Source organism: Microtus pennsylvanicus, chromosome 2 (genome assembly GCF_037038515.1).
Source record: "Microtus pennsylvanicus isolate mMicPen1 chromosome 2, mMicPen1.hap1, whole genome shotgun sequence".
NCBI classification, from domain to species: domain Eukaryota; kingdom Metazoa; phylum Chordata; class Mammalia; order Rodentia; family Cricetidae; genus Microtus; species Microtus pennsylvanicus.
The window spans coordinates 5659225-5673203 of NC_134580.1; positions in this window are offsets into that span (position 1 = coordinate 5659225).

The following is a 13979-nucleotide window of genomic DNA, read 5'->3' on the forward strand; positions in this document are numbered from 1 at the left end:
ATGAATTGAGTTTCCTTCCAAAGGAGGCTAAAAATCAGACTGGACAATGGCTTGGGGCTGAGCAGAGACCCAAGCTCTCTTCTGCCAGTTCTTACTGAAGCCTAGCCTTGCCCTTGGCCAACAGGCCCAACCCCCTCAAGGCCCCAAGGGCACTCAGGTACTCAATGGACTCTTTCTTTTATCCATGACCCCAGATCCCGGAGTCATGAACCACTGTATTAGCTGCAGTTAGGGGCAGAGGAGGGTCTGACAGGAGGACCCACCAGAGCAGGTAGCTTGGCGGAGTGTCACGTCCTACAGGATCAAGTCCAGACAACCCACTGCAGGTGGCACTAGAACGTGGCACGCTGCTGGAGTGTTCCACTCTGGCCCTACTAAGGTGTGATCCAAGGGAACTGACTTCATCTCTAGCCTTCACCGCAAGTGGGAGTCTAATAAGAAGTAGTTATCGTGAGTCCAAGAGCTCTCGAAGTGAATGATGCCTGTACATGAGCAAAATTCTTTCTTTCTTTCTTTCTTTCTTTCTTTCTTTCTTTCTTTCTTTCTTTCTTTTTCTTTTGTGACACTGAAAACACTTTTATTTTAAAATTTTTATTCATTTTACACAGCAACCACAGTTCCCCTCCCGCGCCGTTCTTCATTTGCGTCAAGCTGTGTAGCTGAGCATGGCAAGCCACAGAATTTCCCCTCAACCTGTGTTTGTGCAGCGGACTCATCCATTTCAGCTGTGCAGAGCCACTTCCCTGGGCTGCCACCATCCTCTCCAGGGATCTGGTTCAGTGCAAAGAGCCATGATAAGCTGCAGACTGAGAAGCCCTTAAACAGAGGGGTGCCTCAGAACCGGCTGAAAAGGAAAAATGCCCAGACGTGCTCTCTTTGGGATGAGTCAGGGAGCAGGAACTCCATAACACAGATGCCGTGACACCATCCTTGCGAAGATATTGCTCAGCACAGCCGAACACGCACGCATGCACGCCACGCACGCATGCACGCACACGCACGCATGCACGCACATGCACACATGCTCACATAGCGAGTTTCCTGTAGGGCTCCACAGAGAGCGGCTCACGCTGATTACCTTAGAGCCCACAGTCCGGGCTCGCAATTTTTTGCTCTTCTTTTGAGTCTCATCTGTGGCATTGACATTCCTGGCAAACGCTGACTGGGTGCTGTTCTGCCAAGGTCCCAGCTTCTGGTGCTTTGTGCAGGTTGAGGATTGGGGGGAAACTCGGCTCCCCACCCCCTCTCAGCCTCAGCAGACTCTGCTCTTCTCCCTGCTGTCCAGGCAAAGGCACAGAGATATTGAATAACCTTCTTGAAAACACCTGCCATAGAAGGAGGGGAGCTGGGATTTGAATGCAGGCAGTGGAGGTTCCGTTTTAGCTAGCTTGCAACACTGCCTCTCTTTATATATTTAATAATCTACTGTCATTTTCTTAGGGACCATTTTTATTTTTACTTCTTTATATGCTTTTAAAAAAATAAAAGCAAAACCAACAAATGGCTTGAAATTGATGACTCCATTGTCTGATTTCTTATTGTCTTCTGGCAGCTTTCATCTTTTGCGTATTGTGGCCCGATAGGATGTACAGGTGAGGAAATAGTGTGACTTCGGAAGACCGGAGGCCAGTCCTACTCAGGCCTGCTTTGATGGCGATATGACCTTCCTTTCCCGGGCTTCAGCCTCCATCTGCAGAGGTAGGACGATGCCAGAGCTGACAGGCTCCATGCGCCCTCCTGCACAAGGAGTCTCTGGCTCTCTCTGATCTATTTTTGCCTGATACCTCTCCCAGGGGCTTGTGGGCTGAGCTAATTTCTTTGGCTGGCCCTGATCCAGGCAGCTCAGGTGGAGAGTGCTAAGCTAATGAGGCCAAGGTCATGGGCCAGTTAGCATCCCCTGGAGAAAACCCGTGGCCTTGTGGCCGGACTGCAGCTCTTGCTGCTACCCAGCTCTGCACTGAGGCAGCCCTGGAGGGAGGAAGGAGTGCACAGCCAGCCGCTGCGAGTCACCACCACGTCCAGTAGGAACCACTGGAAGGCCCAGGTCCCAGGAACCCCTGCGACTTCAGGGTGGTACATCCTGATGTTATGTCCATATGCCAGAGGGACTAAAGTGTGGGAGGCGGGGGTGGGGAGAGGACCAGATGGCCCACCAGAGTTTTCCCCTGGCAGCCAGTCAGCCCGAGGAGGGCCAGTTCTGCTTTAGAAAAACTAAAGCACAGGGCATGACCATGTGCCCCCAAGGTCAGCATTGCACGGCTGGCTGCTGGCAGCAGACTTCATCTGTGTATCAGTCTGGAGCTGGAGCTGGGAAATAGCTTCCCTTCTTCATATTGATCCTGCCATGAGAGATGCTGTGACCACATTTGAATGGATGCAGAATCACCAGTGGGTTCAGCTGTGTTGTTGTCAAATATTTGTATTTCACTGAGTCTGGGGAGTTCATTATTTGCAAGGAAATTATGCGATGGCTCCAGAAAAAGAATCGTTTCTTTCAGAACGTGCTGCCACTTTCTGCTCCGAACATTTTGCAAGTCTGCGTTTCCTCATCCCAGACTTTTCAGTTCTGTCCAGTGTATGTACAGTATTAATTATAATTAATAATTGTGAATTATGTTCTGACTGCAAGGCGGCGGTGGACTAAACACAGGCCATGGCAACCGTCTGAGATCGGTGCCGCCCTGATCCCTACTTCACAACTGAAGAAACAGACAGATGGAAGTGACATCATTTGCCTGCTCTCACCTGCACGTTTGTGTTTGGGGTTCCCTATTCCAGAGCCTACTCTCTGAGTCATAGTCCATGCACTCTTTTTTTTTAAAGAAGATTTATTTATTCATGTATTTTATATATATGAGTGCTCCATCTTCATGCACACCAGAAGAAGGAATCTGATCCCATTACAGATGGTTGTGAGCCACCATATCGTTGCTGGGAATTGAACTCAGGACCTCTGGAAGACCAGTCAGTGCTCTTAACCTCTGAGCCATCTCTCCAGCCCCCAGTCCATACATTCTTAAGCACTTACTTTGCATCCCAGTATCTGTGTATGAAGCACTGGTGAGTGAAAAATGAAGGGGCCCTTCCTTCCCCAGGGGCATGACCGGGCAACCCAGCGCTATTGGCAGCTCTGATCCCGTGTAAATGGCGTGGGTGAGTCTGCAGGTCATTGTGCTGGACATAAAGAGCCAGTTCTCAAGGTTGTTTGAATGGTTCCATTCATATCACACATGCAACCATCTTGGAAGGTAAGATTATAGAAGAGAAGGTGGCTAGGGTTAAAGAAGGCAGGGCGGGAAGGGAGTGGGTGTGGTTGTGCAGCTCTAGGTGGGAAGAGAGCTTGGGAATGCTTGCTGCTAAGCTTGCCGCCTCGGTTCCAGCCCTGGAACCCACACGGTGGAAGGAAAGAAACGACTTGTACAAGTTGTTCCCGGCCTTTGTGCTGCGGCACTGACAGTCGTGTTCTCCCTGCCCCCACGACCGCCCCCATGGGTGTACAGCACAGGCATAGAAGTACACCACAGGGAGGGCAGCCACAGGAGTACCCCGGCAGCCCACATGGCCAAACCCAGATCTGTCTGAGTAGATACGAACGCATGGCTCCCGTGTTTGTAACGTCTGAGGCTTTTCTCTGGCCTCCGCATCCATCCACCCACCCACCTCCCCCACACAGCAAGAAAGTGCTATGTGCTCTCGCCTTTGCTAGGCGCAGGTCTGGAGATGGCATTTTACATCCTCCCACAAGCAGTGGTGACAGAAAAGCCCTGCCTGGTGCGGTAGGAAGGGCAGCACTGGGGATGGTAGGGTGGCTATGCAGCGCTGTGGGCTTCTGGGCCTCAAGGGAGAGGAGGACGCCTCGGTAGGCAGGAAGGTGTCAAGCCAGCCCTGTGGCTTCTTTTTCCCACCAGGCCTGAAGACCAGGGCCATTCATTCTGCTATGCAAAATGCATAACGCAGCCTGTTTCCCAGCTTGTTCAGAGCAATTTTAAGTGACAGACAAAATGATCCCTTTGAATTTTTCTCAAACCTTTGCTGCTTGCCGCAGCTTATCTGGCGAAGCACCTAATTGGAGGAGAAAATGAAAGAAGTTTCCGGCACGGCGTCTCCGCCTGTGGGTCTGGCTCACCTTTCACATCCGATTCGTTCCTAATGCTGATGATCATGTTTCTCCTGCTAAGGAATCATTTCTTTAAAAACTCCTTACTTTTTTTCCCCTCTTGGAATGCCTAGTCTAGCTTCATACATATTCACAGTAAAAGGAATGATAAAAAGCTGCTGAAACCAGAAACTTCTATATTGGAATCTTAATTTCCGTTGCATACTAGATATTATCATGACCTTCAGGTGTTCTTTAGCCCTAGCCCTTGAACTCTGTGATGAAATTGATAATACAAAACAGGATAATAACCTCAAATCCAGAGGACCATGAAAGGGGTTAATGAGAAACCATCTACCCCAAAGCCCAATGTCATTCGTGACACATAGTGGTCAAGCGATACTCAATATTGTTAGTTATCACAGTTAGTGTAAGAAAACACACACTTTCACAACAACTCCGGTACCCTACGTGCTACAGGAGTTTGCATGTACCAGTCAGGAGAGTCAAGGTTATGCTGCAGTAACAAACAGCCCCAGCAGAGTCCTTGTTCATGCCGCATGTTCATTATGACTTACCTCCTTTTCTGAATCTAGAGTTGTGGAGCAGCTAAGTGTCAGGGACATCAGAGATTGTCAGGATACAGGGAAATTTCTTCTATCAGCATTAATGCTTGGCTTAGAAACGGAGCAGGGTTGACTATACATACTTGTGTAAATATGTGTGTGTGTGTGTGTGTGTGTTTGGGCATGTGCACATGTGAAGGCCAGAGGTCTCCCCTATCACTCTCCACCTTACGTTTTTGAGACGGGGTCTGTTACTGAATGTAGAGCTTACCCATTTAGTTAGACTGTCTGGCCAGTGTGCCCCACAGATCTATCTGTCTGCCTTCGCCCCCTAGTGCTGGGATCACAGGTACACAGCTTTTTATATGGGTGCTGAGGACCCATATAAACTCAGGACCTCGTGGTATTTCTGCAAGCACTTTTCATACCTAGCCATCTCCATAGCCCTTAGTTGTACAGTCTCACCTGAGGTGACGAGATCAGAAAGAATAAGCCTACCACGTTCAGAAAGGAGGAAGGCAGGAAGAATGTGGCCAGCGGCCCTAACAACTACCACAATGGATTTGAAAACTGCGGCCCAGGCCAGAGGTATGGAGGCTCAGACAGTGAACAAAGATAGGAATTAGAGGGCAGGGAGGAAGAGGACGGTCCAGCACAAAGGTTCAACGTACTGGAATGCAGGGCAAGGTTGAAGCCATGGGAACACTGGGTACCTTTCTCAGATGGGCCTGAACCCGAACAGCCCAGGGACTATTTTTGCTGCAGGCACAGCAGCTGGTTCTGTTGAAAGTGGAGCATTGGATTGTTCCCACTGATGGGAAGCATTGGAGAAGCAGTGTCTTCCCGGCCCTTACATTTAGACAACAGCCACAGAACAACACCGCCCACTCTCTTGGATTCCAGAACCTAGTCACTGCTTTCAGCGGTTTAGGGAGCCCCAAGGTAGTGTTGCTGGTGTGTTTTCAATTTAGAGCCTCCTCCTTCTTCCTGGCCGCGGCCCCTCGCAGATCCCCAGGCTTTGTACATCTCCTGTTACTTTTGACGTCAGGAGCAGCCGCTCTGTGGGCGCTGGCTTCCAGGTTCCCCGAGGCTGCGGAGGCACAGTTCCAACTGCCGATGACTGTGCCGACAGCGCCACCACCTGTCCTTGCTGAAGCTGCAGGCTATGCGCCGGCTTCCATTGTCCCAGATCTCACACAGCTCTGGCCTAAGGATTCAGGGGAACTCTCTACAGGGATTTGCCAATGGCTTGACCCGGTGGTGAGCTCGCTTTCTCTTCAGACCCCTGCTGTGTTCACACTCTGCATACAAGTTCCCCCTCTGACGTCTCCCCAGGCACGGGTCTTTTGGGATGCAGCCTGCTGCCCAGATCACCCTTGGACCCCTTTCCTTCCAGTCTCCATCTCTGTCAGTCTTCAAGACTCCAGCATCACTTCTGAGGAAGCTGTCTTCCGCTCTTTGGAGGAAGTCCAGTCCCCTGCCTGAGCTCTCCTCCCGATAACCATGGAGGCTATGGAAGAAGGAATGGTTACCAGCCAAAAGTATTTTCAAGGGGCAAATGATGTCCTCAGATTGGCTGCTCACACTGTGACCCTCCAGAGTGAGATGCAAACTTGCCCAGCATGCTGGCTTTACTGAGAAGTCTTTGTGTCTTTGGTCCTAATCTGCTACTATGGGTGGCCAGGAGAGAAAGCCTTTCCTATACTCTCTCTTTGCCAAGGGCGGCTCCCAGCTTCCTTGTACACGGGGAAATATATTGATCCTCTAGTTACAGGAGGCCTTGCTCCCGGCACCTTCAGGAGCTCAATGAACGGACCCTAGATTAGAATCCAGGCTGTTACCTCAGAGGGGACTATTTGCCCGATTAGGACAATGGCTACTTCCTTTAAAGGCAGTTGGAAGGGAAGCCTTGTTCCCATGTTGACCCTGAAATCACTGACTGTTTGAGGCTTTTAGCCACTTACACGGTCTAGTATCCAAGAGACACAGGGAGGCAAACTGAAACTACACAGAAGGAAGTGGTTCCATCCTCAGCATCAGTGCCCCCAGGATGCCAGGTCCAACCTCACCTCATTCTCCAGAATCCTGTCCTGTTGGGGGCCTGCTAGGGGCGGGGCTCTAGCAGGAGGCTGGCTGCATATTTGTCTTTGGTCCTGACACCACTTCCCCGTGGCCTTAGTTTTTCTCTCCACTCTAGGTTCACCTTTTGCAGACTCCAAGCCCTATCTCAGCCAGCTCCGAGTCAGGGTACAGAGTGAAACCAGTGCCCCAGAACACAGCCCACGCTGTTTTATTGAGTCTTTTATTTACTCACTCCTCGGCTTTTTTTAAATATTTATTTATTTATTTATTATGTATACAATATTCTGTCTGTGTATATGCCTGAAAGCCAGAAGAGGGCACCAGATCCCATTACAGATGGTTGTGAGCCACCATGTGGTTGCTGGGAATTGAACTCAAGACCTTTGGAAGAGCAGGCAATGCTCTTACCCTCTGAGCCATCTCTCCAGTTCCTCGGCTTTTTTTTTTTATTTTTGGTTTTATTTAGTTTTATTTTGCTTTTTCCCAAAACCTCTAATAGAAGGTTTTCATAGAAGGCTGTGGGTGTCGTTCAGGTGCCCCGGCACAGTTAAGTTTTGAAACATATCCAGGTCAAGTTTTCACACAGGCATCTGAAAATCCAGTACTTCCTCCTTCTCTGTTGTCTTTTCAACGAGTCAGTTACCTGAGATCTGAAACTGTTAAATGAAAATTTCCAGAAATAAAATAACTCCCTGACTGGAAGCTCCTTTACATTTTTATATTTTTAAATATTTATTTTTATTTTATGGGAACGGCTGTTTTGCCTGGGTGTATGTGTGTACAACGTGTCCATGCCTGGTGCCCATGGAAGTCAGAAGAAGATGTCAGGTCCCGTGGAACTGAGTGACAGGTGATCGTGAGCCACCATGTGGGTGCTGGGAATTGAACCCAGGCACAAGCAAACAGTGACTTTAAGCTCTGAGCCATCTTTCCAGCCCCCACTGAAGAGCTTCAAGTCATAAGGGAAGCTGGTAGCACAGGGAGGAAGACATGAGACGCTGTCCACACTATTCAGGTGGTGGGTTAATCAAGAAAGCGTCCTAATTCTGATAAAAATAGCTTCTATTCAAAGCAAAGATTCCCCAGTATGCCTCCAGGGAAGACTCAGGGGTTGGGGTTTGAGGCAGAAGAGTTAACTGATTGTGATATCTGAGGAAACACAGGTGGAATGAGCAGAGACTGTCGTCAAATCATCGCTGTGCACCCGGCAGGGTGGCACACGCCTTTAATCCCAGCACTTGGGAAGCAGGTTGATCTCTTTGAGTTCTGAGTTCGAGGCCGGCTCAGGCCAATAGCACACTTTTGCTCAGGATTTCTCTCACTCAGGGCTCCTCACTTCCCTACACTAAGTGTGATGGGCACTTGGAGAACTGCAGTCTCAGAAGAAGAACTAGAATATAATAAAAATATTTAAAGAAATAATGGCCAGAGCCATCCCAATTTTGGTGAACGAGATACATGTATGTAAAGAAGAGGTTTGGCGAATCCCAGAGTCAATATACAAATTCCCCTAAGCCCATCATAGTAAGCTTGCTGGAAACCAAAACCAAACACAAAACTTTAAAATTATCCTGAGAACACATTGCATAACGCTACATATGTGTTACACACATGTCAGCCACACAAACGACAGGGACGCTTGGTATGAAGCTGTGTGTGGCAAGAGTGTGACTGTATGCTATCTTAGCATGCATTTGTTTGGGTTGTGGAGACAGGGTCTCTCTATGTAGTCCTAACTGTCCTGGAACTCATTTCTCACCAAGATCCCACTGCCTCTGACTCCCCAGTGCTGGGATTAAAAGTATGCACCATCACACCCAGCCCTTAGCCTCAATTTTTAAATAGAAGTTTGCTTCCTCTTGCCAGAAGCAGAGTGTCATCACCTCTGACACAGTTTCCAAGTCTATTTTTCACAACTGTTTGGATTGCTCCGTGCATCTAATAAAGGTGTGGGCTTGTGAGTCCCCTCTACCCTTCAGCCAATGCCTCTCTCTCTCTCTCTCTCTCTCTTTCTCTTTCTCTCTGCACCCCCCCCATCCACCAGGCATGCTGGGTACCCCCCCCCCGGGGGGGGGCCTGCAAACACCACAACCTCTTAAACCTTCACATTACAGCTGTGCTATTGAAGTCTGCTGCATGCTAACCCCTGACAGCCAGGGCCACATCAGAGGGACCCATTCAGGGGGGCTCCCTGCAGGTATTCTGCCTGGGTCTATAGTGGCTGCTGGGGACAGGAGCTACCTGCTGAGTTGATAGAAAATACTCAAAGAGACTCATTCAAACCCCAGGGGAGCTGGGAGACAGTGGTCCAGCATCATTAAGCGTTTGGGGAAAGCCTGCCAGCTCCAAATCCTATATTTAGAAGAAAATTATCTCTGCGAATGAAGACAGGGCCTGGTGATGTAGCTCAGCTAGGGGTAGAGTCTAGCACATTTGATCATCAGTAATACACAAACTGGGCAAGGCAGTACAGGCCTTAATCCCAGCACCTGGCAGATAGAGGCAGGAAAATCAGGAGTTCAAGGCCATCCTCAGCTATGTAGTTAGCTCAAGGCTAGCTTGGGGGGCTGCATGAGACCCTGTCTTAAATGAACAAATAGATCAAAACATGATGACAATGGCATTTCTAGATAAATGACAGAAGTCACCACTGCCTGGAGAGATGGCTCTGTGGTTAGGAGCATGTGCTGCTCTCGCAGAGGACCTGGGTTTGGTCCTCAGCACCCACATGGCGCCTCACAAGTATCTGTAAGTATCTGTCCCAGGGTTTCTGACACCCTCTTCTGACTTCCTGTGGTACCACTGTGCTCTGGTGCACATAGATACATTCAGACTGAACAGTCACATGTGTGGAAGGGATGGATGGAGGAAGGGAGAGAGAGAGAGGGAGGGACAGACAGATATAAAGAACAAAGATGGCCTGACCTCCAGAAACTGTAGACAGTTTACAGAAGCAAATCCCTCAGGCCCAACTCCAATGACACCAAATGGAGAATCGATTCTCCAGATAACAAACAAACATCAGAAATTATAAATATGGCATGTGCCTATAATCCCACCCACAGGGGAAGCTGAGGCAGGACTGTGGCTCCAAGACCAGTCTGGGCTACACAGCGAGACCTGTTTCCAAAAGAAAGGGAAAAAAAACCGAAATTATTAGTAACCAAAGGACTATTATTTCTTTATTTTTAATTAATTGATTAAGTTATTTTTAATTAATTAAGTCATTTTTTGGTTTTCGGAGACAAGGTTTCTCTGTGTAGCCTTGGCTGTCCTGGAACTTGCTCTGTAGTCCAGGCTGGCCTTGAACTCACAGAGATCTGCCTCTTTCTGCCTCCCAAGTGCTGGGATGAAAAGATGTGTGTCACCACCGCTAGACTATTTTTTTTTTCAAATACCTGTTGTTTGGGGCTCAAGAAGTTCAGAGCACTTGTTATTCTTGCAGAGGATCCAAGTTCAGTTTCCAGAGCCCACCTGGCAGCTTACAACCATTGTGACTCCAGTTCCAGGGTGCCCTCTTCTGGTCTCCTCTGGCACCAAGCAGTCATATGATACACATACATAGATGAAGACAAAACATTCATACACATAAAATTAAAAAAAAAATAAAAAAACAAAAAAGAAGCAGAGTGGTGGCGGTCACGCCTTTAATCCCAGCACTCGGGAGGCAGAGACAGGCGGATCTCTGTGAGTTCGAGGCCAGCCTGAGCTACAGAGCGAGTTCCAGGAAAGGCACCAAAGCCACAGAGAAACCCTGTCTTGTAAGGTTTCTGCTCTGGGCATACCTGGCGGCAACAACACAAAGGTTAGACGGTGTTACACTTAGCTTCGCAGATGCAAGGCCCCTGTGCTTTACAGGATGGCAGATAGAGGGTACCAAATGGGAAATAGGTCAGAGGAAGCCTGTGGGACGATGGGAGCCCACCAGAGAAGCATCAGAATCACAGCGAGGGGCCAGGCCGATCCCTGGAAGAACTCCCTCCATGTTGTGTGTGTTACAAAGAACAAACAGATGTGTAAGGTGGAGAGGGGAGAACACACAGAGGAGGAGTGTCCTGGAGGTGAGGGGAGGGGTAGTCAGAACTTCAGTGCAGCTGGAGCACAGGGGTGAGGCAGGGACAGAGAGAAGAGAAATACCCGCAAGGCCTGTGTCCTGGTGCACAGTCTGTGTGTCTGCATGTGTGCCTTAGCTCAGAGTCTGTGTGTCTGCGTGTGTGCCCCAGCTCGGAGTCTGTGTGTCTGCGTGTGTGTCACAGCTCACAGTCTCTCTGTCTGCGTGTGTGCCCCCAGCGCACAGACTCTGTGTCTGAGTGTGTGCCCCAGCGCACAATCTGTGTGTCTGCGTGTGTGCCCCAGCGCACAATCTGTGTGTCTGCGTGTGTGCCCCAGCGCACAATCTGTGTGTCTGCGTGTGTGCCCCAGCGCACAATCTGTGTGTCTGCGTGTGTGCCCCAGCGCACAATCTGTGTGTCTGCGTGTGTGCCCCAGCGCAGTCTCTGTGTCTGCGTGTGTCCCAGCGCACAATCTGTGTGTCTGCGTGTGTGCCCCAGCGCACAATCTGTGTGTCTGCGTGTGTGCCCCAGCGCACAATCTGTGTGTCTGCGTGTGTGCCCCAGCGCACAGTCTCTGTGTCTGCGTGTGTCTCTCAGTACACAGTCTCTGTGTCTGCGTGTGTCTCCCAGGGCACAGTCTCTGTGTCTGCGTGTGTGCCCCAGCGCAGTCTCTGTGTCTGCGTGTGTGTCCCAGCGCACAGTCTCTGTGTCTGCGTGTGTGCCCCAGAGCACAATCTGTGTGTCTGCGTGTGTGCCCCAGCGCAGTCTCTGTGTCTGCGTGTGTCCCAGCGCACAGTCTCTGTGTCTGCGTGTGTCCCAGCGCACAGTCTCTGTGTCTGCGTGTGTCCCAGCGCACAGTCTCTGTGTCTGTGTGTGTGTCCCAGTGCACAGTCTCTGTGTCTGCGTGTGTGTGCCCCAGTGCACAGTCTCTGTGTCTGCGTGTGTCTCCCAGGGCACAGTCTCTGTGTCTGTGTGTGTCTCCCAGGGCACAGTCTCTGTGTCTGTGTGTGTCTCCCAGGGCACAGTCTCTGTGTCTGCGTGTGTCTCCCAGTACACAACCTCTGTGTCTGCGTGTGTGTTCCATCTTACCTTTGAGAGCCAAAGAGGAAAAGACTGCCTGACTCATTTTTATATTCTTGGAACCTAGGAAGTTACCAAAATTATCCATGAAGGTTTGATGGCTGGATGGGTAGATGAAGGAATGAATGAATGAATGAGTGAGTGGGTGAATGAATGAGGTGGGATGCTTTTCAGCTTCGTTCCTTCACCTCATTCTGCAGTCTCCTTGCAATTCCACATGTTCAGCTCTCCTTATTCTTTTGGGGGCAACACTTGCTCCAAGTCCTTTGTGTCTCTTGCTAGACTTCAGCTTTGTGACCTTGGAGTCGGACGGGTGGGTGAGAAGCAGATCCCAAGTGGACTCTTTAAATATTCATGGGAGAGAAGCAATCCCAGCTGGACCTTTTAAATATTCATAGGAGCAGAGGCTCTGGCAGGCCGGACAAATATGAAGAGAATCAGAAAGGCCTGTGCAGCCGACACGCTGAATTAAAATGAAGCTGTAGTGATGTGACTGGGGGTGACTGAGATGAGGAGACCCCCGAAACCTTCTGTCGTCCTTGGTCCTTCACTTCCAGGCTTTAGGAAATGTGTGCTGCTCCAGTGACAGCTGGATTGTTCCTCCCTGCAACCCCTGTCCACCTCTCGGCACTGTGGGCCCTGCTCCTTTTCAAACCTGGGCAGGGCTGGCATGGTTTTCTGGGTCACAGTACCTCTGTTTCTGTTCTTGGTTGTCCTGGGAAGTGGCATGAGTTTTTCCCAGGTAAGACTCTGGAGTTTCTTTCACAGCCTTTCAGCTGGCGAGACAGCAAACCAAGAAGCATGGGTCTCCAGAAGCTGCCATTGTGGGAAAAGTACAGCATCCCCCACCCACTTCCCAGAATGACTGAGTCACAGGAGAGGTCTCCTCCTACCAGCACCAGCCAACATCTAATTTGGGGTTGAACTCCACCCATGGTTCCCTTGTCTGAGCTTTTTGAATGTTACTTTCCTGGACCTTTTTGTCTTTCTTTCTTTCTTTCTTTCTTTCTTTCTTTCTTTCTTTCTTTCTTTCTTTCTTTCTTTCTTTCTTTCTTGGTGTGTGTATGTCTGGGTAGGTGGGCATGTGTGTGTATGTCTGGGTAGGCGGATATGTGTGTGTATGTCTGGATAGGTGGGTATGTGTGTGTATGTCTGGATAGGCGGGTATATGTGTGTGTGTGTGTGTGTGTAGGTAGGCAGGTATGTGTGTGTTGTGTGTCCGGGTAGGCGGGTATATGTGTGTGTGTGTCTAGGAAGGCAGGTACATGTATGTTGTGGGTCTGGGTAGGCAGGTATGTGTGTGTGTAGGTAGGCAGGTACGTGTGTGTTGTGTGTCTGGGTAAGTGGGTACGTGTGTGTGTCTGGGTAGGCAGGTACGTGTGTGTTGTGTGACTGGGTAGGCGGGTACATGTGTGTGTGTCTGGGTACATGTGTGTGTGTCTGGGTACATGTGTGTGTGTCTGGGTACGTGTGTGTGTCTGGATAGGTGGATATGTGTGTGTGTCTGGGTAGTTGGGTATGTGTGTGTCTGGGTAGGCAGGTACGTGTGTGTGTGTGTCTAGATAGGCAGGTACGTGTGTGTTGTGTGTCTGGGTAGGCGGGTACGTGTGTGTGTCTGGGTCTGGTAGGTGGGTACATGTGTGTATGTGTGTATGTGCATGTGGAAACTAGAGGTCAACCTTGGGGAATGTTTCTCAGGGGCTATTTTTAGACATAGGGTCTCTCATTGGCCTGAAGATCACCAACTAAGCTAGGCTCACTGGCCAGCAAGCTCCAGTACCCACCTGTCCCTGACTCCCCAGTTCTGCGATTACAGACAAGGGGCCACACCTGGCTCTTTTTAAATCTGGGTGCTGAGGATTGAACTCAGGTCCTCATCTTGTGCAACAAAGCATTTTTTTTTAACCATTCCTTTTCAGTCCTGTCCCTGTGTCCTCCCGCTCCCAGGGGCTGTTCCCACTTACCCCGAGTGCCCCCATGATCTGACTTCTGAAAGTCCCATCCTGGTCTGCCCAGATCTTAGCCGCTCTGCTGGAGTTTCTACGCAGCTCCTTCTGTCATCTCTAGGAAGCACCTTTTGCTCATCCCCTACATCTCAGCTCC